Source organism: Eriocheir sinensis, chromosome 4, assembly GCF_024679095.1.
Source record: "Eriocheir sinensis breed Jianghai 21 chromosome 4, ASM2467909v1, whole genome shotgun sequence".
In the NCBI taxonomy this organism is placed as follows: domain Eukaryota; kingdom Metazoa; phylum Arthropoda; class Malacostraca; order Decapoda; family Varunidae; genus Eriocheir; species Eriocheir sinensis.
Genome location: NC_066512.1, coordinates 26,710,559 through 26,715,212, shown reverse-complemented (window position 1 = coordinate 26,715,212; position 4,654 = coordinate 26,710,559). Strand labels below are relative to the sequence as shown.

General features: G+C 44.8%; 1 protein-coding gene across 1 annotated transcript in view; it reads right to left on the bottom strand.

Annotated features, from left to right (window-relative positions):
* The window catches only part of LOC126981253 (glucose dehydrogenase [FAD, quinone]-like), a 39,618-nt gene extending 35,355 nt beyond the window's left edge, over positions 1-4,263 (bottom strand). Inside the window, exon 1 of the mRNA XM_050832135.1 lies at positions 3,728-4,263. The gene's annotated coding sequence lies outside the window, so the exon portion shown is untranslated. The remainder of the gene's footprint in view (positions 1-3,727) is intronic.
* Between the last annotated feature and the right edge of the window lie 391 nt (positions 4,264-4,654).

Sequence of the window (4,654 nt, the reverse complement as noted above, 5' to 3'; positions counted from 1 at the left end):
ATTCAGTCAGTCAGTCAGCCTACGTGCCAGCCAGCAGTGAACCTCGAGTCCGACTTTTTACACTTTCTCTCCTTCGCACCCTTGACGGAAGTAGGGAAGGTATGGGCGGGCGGCGGAGGTGAGTGGGCAGGGGGCGGGGGGGGGGCGCTCCGGGAGTGACGTCACCAGGTAAACAAGGCTCCGTAATGAGGAACGAAATGAGATACGAGGCCAATGTTGACGCCGCGGATTTCCCTTTCTCGGCGAGGCTCGTCTTTCCATAGCTTGGCGGTGCTTGACTTCCCATAGCTTGAATTAACTTAACTTGCCTTGGCTGGCTTGACTTACCATAGCTTGACGACTTAGATTGACTTCTCATGGCTTGACTTGGCTTGGCTCACCAGAACCTGACTACCCATAGCTTGACTTGGCTTGACGGATTGGCTTTCCATAGCTTGACTTGGTTTGGCTTATCAGAACCTGACTTTCCATAGCTTGACTTGGCTTGGCTCACCAGAACTTGACTACCCATAGCTTGACTTGGTTTAACTTGGTTTAACTTAGGGTGAGGGAAGGGAAAGGTGGGTGCATACGTTATAGCTGCGCGTGGCTGCTGTGCTCACCTCCGTACCGTTGACCCTTTGAGCCTGTGGTGAGTAAGAACCCATTCCCCCAGGGCACGGGTTGATGTGAAGAACAGGGCTGCCACAGGTACCCATTTATCGACCAGCCTGAAGGGGAGGATGAACAGGTGGGTGGGCTGTATACCGACCGTCCAGGATGGGATTCGAACCCGGGCCCAACGTTGCCAGATTGTCGTACTCTGCTTATATTTGCCGATTTCCGACCCCAAAAACTGCTTTCATCACCCAAATAACTGCCTTCATATATGGTTATCGTTTACATGGTTAATTATTGGTGTTTCTTGGTAACAGCCATGGGCCAGATACCGGTAAATACGCGGCTCTGAGTACGATAATCTAGCAACCGTGCCCGGGCCTGCTGAATCGTAGCCAGGCACGCTAACCACTGATCCACGAATATATGAATCTTTTCTTGTGGCAAAACAAATTGTATTAGTAAATTTTAAGCAGTGCTGGTAGACAAAAAAAAAAAAAAAAAAGCAAATCAGGTTGATAATTGTGTCTCGAAGGGGAGGAAGCGAGTGCCACGAGTTCATGTTTGAAGAGTAACGTTTTCATGACTGGGTGACTGACTTGCTGCCTTGCTGACTAACAACCTAACCAATGAGATGACTGGACGGATGAATATGGCTGTCTATATATTTATCAGTATGTGTCTTTGTTTATGTGCCTGTCTGCCTGTATGGGTGGCTGCCTGTCTTGTCTGCTTGTATTTTCTATCCTCCTGTTTTGTTTGCTGGATCTTTGGCTTTAATCATGTTGCGCTTGTTGGATGCTTGTCTGTCTGTCTATCTATCTGTCAGTCTATCTGTCTTTCATTCTGTCTGGGGTCTTGTCTTTTTTTTCTTTTTACACTAAGGGAAGCAGCTCAAGGGCAAACCATAAGGAACAAAAACCCCGCCATTCACTGCTGCTGTAAAGAAAACAGAATGGGAGGCCAAAAGAGAGAGGTACCGTTTCGGATGGAGAAGTTGAGGTTTGTCTGTTTGTATATGTCTGTTTAGGTACTGTCCTGTCCGTTTGGCTCTGATTGTGTCTGTCTCTCTGTCTGCTTGTCTGTCTGCCTGTATGTATGTATGTATGTGTGTGTGTGCATGTATGTTTTCCTATTTGTCTGTCTGTTTGGCTTGCATGGGAGGTCGATAACTTTCCAATACTTTCTTCCTGTCTGTCTTGTATGGTGAATGAGAGACTTTCCAATACGATCTTGCTATTGGCTTACTACACTCTTGCTGCTGGCTTGCTTGTGGCTTGCCTATTGGGTTGTTTATGGCTGGCTAATTGGCTTGTTCTTGTCTTGCATACTGGCTTGCTTATTGGCTTATGGCTGTCTAATTGGCTCGTTCTTGTCTTGCTTATTGGCTTATGGCTGTCTAATTGGCTCGTTCTTGTCTTGCTTATTGGCTCGCTACTGATTTGCTTATTGGCTGCTCGGTGATCGTTACGTGTTGAAGCATAGCGCCATCATGCTGCCCTTGATCGAACTTCTGCCTTCTTCCCTTGAACTTGCGTTATTCCAAGCCTTGTATAGAAAGCCCGAGTCATCATGCTTCTGTGCGTGGATAGAGTTTAGACACACACACACACACACACACACACACACACACACACACACACACACACACATCTATCTTTCTATCTCTTTATCTATCTATCTATATCTATCTCTATATCTATATATCCCTGTTTTTCATTTTCTTTTTTTTTCCTCTTTCATTCTTCCATTTTTTCTTTCATTCTTTCTATCTTTACATTCATTCATTCATTCATTCTTTCTTTCTTTCTATCTATCTATCTATCTATCTATCTATCCTTCAACCAAGCTATCTCCATAAAATAAAAAAATCTGCTTATCTATATATCTATCCGTGTGTGTGTGTGTGTGTGTGTGTGTGTGTGTGTGTGTGTATCGCCCCCAGTGGACAACCAGCGCATTTTTTATATATTTTTCTTCGCTATATTGTTTTCCCTCGGTACCCGGATGCTGCCAGACTCATCACTATACCGGCGCAAGCGAGAAACTCCACCTTGCAGCCATGACTGGAATTTTGAGGTCGCGGGACAAAAGGAAGAGTATGCTAAGTGACTTTCGCGTTTCCAGCCTTACATAAAGACACATGCCCACGTTTACACACACACACACACACACACACACACACACACACACACACACACACACACACACACACACACACACACACAGATAAATTGTTGAATAAGTGTTTTTTTTATATATGTCGCTTAGTCGATAGGTAGAAAAAAAAAGGATGAATGAAATGACAGACAGGCAGATAGATAGATAGATAGATAGATAGATAGAGAGAGAGAGAGAGAGAGAGAGAGAGAGAGAGAGAGAGAGAGAGAGAGAGAGAGATTGATAGATAGATAGATAAAGTAAGTGTGAGAGAGATACAGGTAGGGATGGATAGATAGATAAGGAGAGAAAGAAAAAAAAAGTTTATTGACCACAACTACGGCATTCATAAAGATGTAAACCACACGGCAGCAAAAAAAGAAAGAAAACGAGTGCGAACTGCTACACACACACACACACACACACACACACACACACACACACACACACACACACACATTCATGCACAACCCTTGCCGCTAAACCAGACGAGGAATCTAGCACACACACACCGTGCCCGCAACTTTCCCTGGCTTTCTTTCACTGAATCTGCTTTTTTTCCTCTGCTTGCTCTACTTTATTCTCTATGTTTTTTACAGGTACACTTTTTTTTTTTTTACATTGCTTGGGCACCTCAATTTAAAACTTTCTTCCCATGTCTTTCTTTCACAACAACAAACCTGTAGTCACACTCTTTCAACTCCTTTTTACTTCCCTTTTATATATTTCTAACAACGATAAACTTCACATTCAGTCGACTCCAATTTTTTTTTTTCCTTCTTTCCTTCCTACAGACAATCACACTCAGTCAAGTACTTTTCAATTTTTTTTTTATATATTCCTTTCGTACCAACAAACTTAAAATTACAGTCAATACACTTAATCACACTCAGTCATCTCCTTTTTTATTTTATTTTTACACGTATTTCTTTCCTACCAACAAACTTAAAAGCACACAGTCAGTACATACCTTTAGCAGCGGAAGATCCTTTTCCTCGTGGTAAATGTTCTGGTAGTAGTGGTGGTGGTGATACCGGTTCTAATGTCACAAACCAGGTCACGCTGACAAACGTTTCTACAGACTGGTGATAATACCGGTTCCAATATCACAAACCAGGTCACGCTCACAAACGTTTCTACATACACAACAATAACAAACGTTTCTCGTCGAACGTTTCATCTTCACCTCGTGTCTCAACCTTACGAAGAGCCATTCACGCAAGGCACTTAGCACACGCAGCAGCAACCCCTCCAACAGTACATAGCAAAACACCCAAGTTAGCGCTCAAACACATGGGCAGCGGACGAGACGGAACGGGAGAGGGAGAGCGGTAGAAGGGAGTACCGGACCGGGTGGAGTGACTATGCGCTGGGGGGACTGTTGCAGCGGAGGGAGAGAAAGTCCTGCGTGAGTGGGGTTCAAGTCTGAGTGGTGTGTGTGCCGGTGTGTGCGGTGTGGGCAGGAGGCGAGCTGAGGCCACACTGACACAGAGAGAGAGAGTGAGGGAGTCTCGTTGCCTCAGCCCCGACCGAAGCCTTTCCCCGCCGATGAAAAAATCCGCGAGAAGAGAAAGAGGGTGCATGAGAATGAGATCGAGTTCGTGGTGGAGGAGGTGGTGGTGGAGGTGGTGGTGGTGGTGAAGGCCGTGGTGATGGATCTAGACATGATGGTGGGTGGTGTGGGTGGTGTTGTAGGGATATGTTGTGGTAGAGATAGATAGATAGATAAAGAGAGAAGGAAAAAAATGCGTATTGACCACATAAAGATACACACACACACACACATACACACACACACACACACACACATTCATGCATGGAAATAAAGATAAAAATTGGGACTCAGCGCTCATCTCCGTCACATTAATTGCCCCATGAGCCTCTAGGAGGATATGGC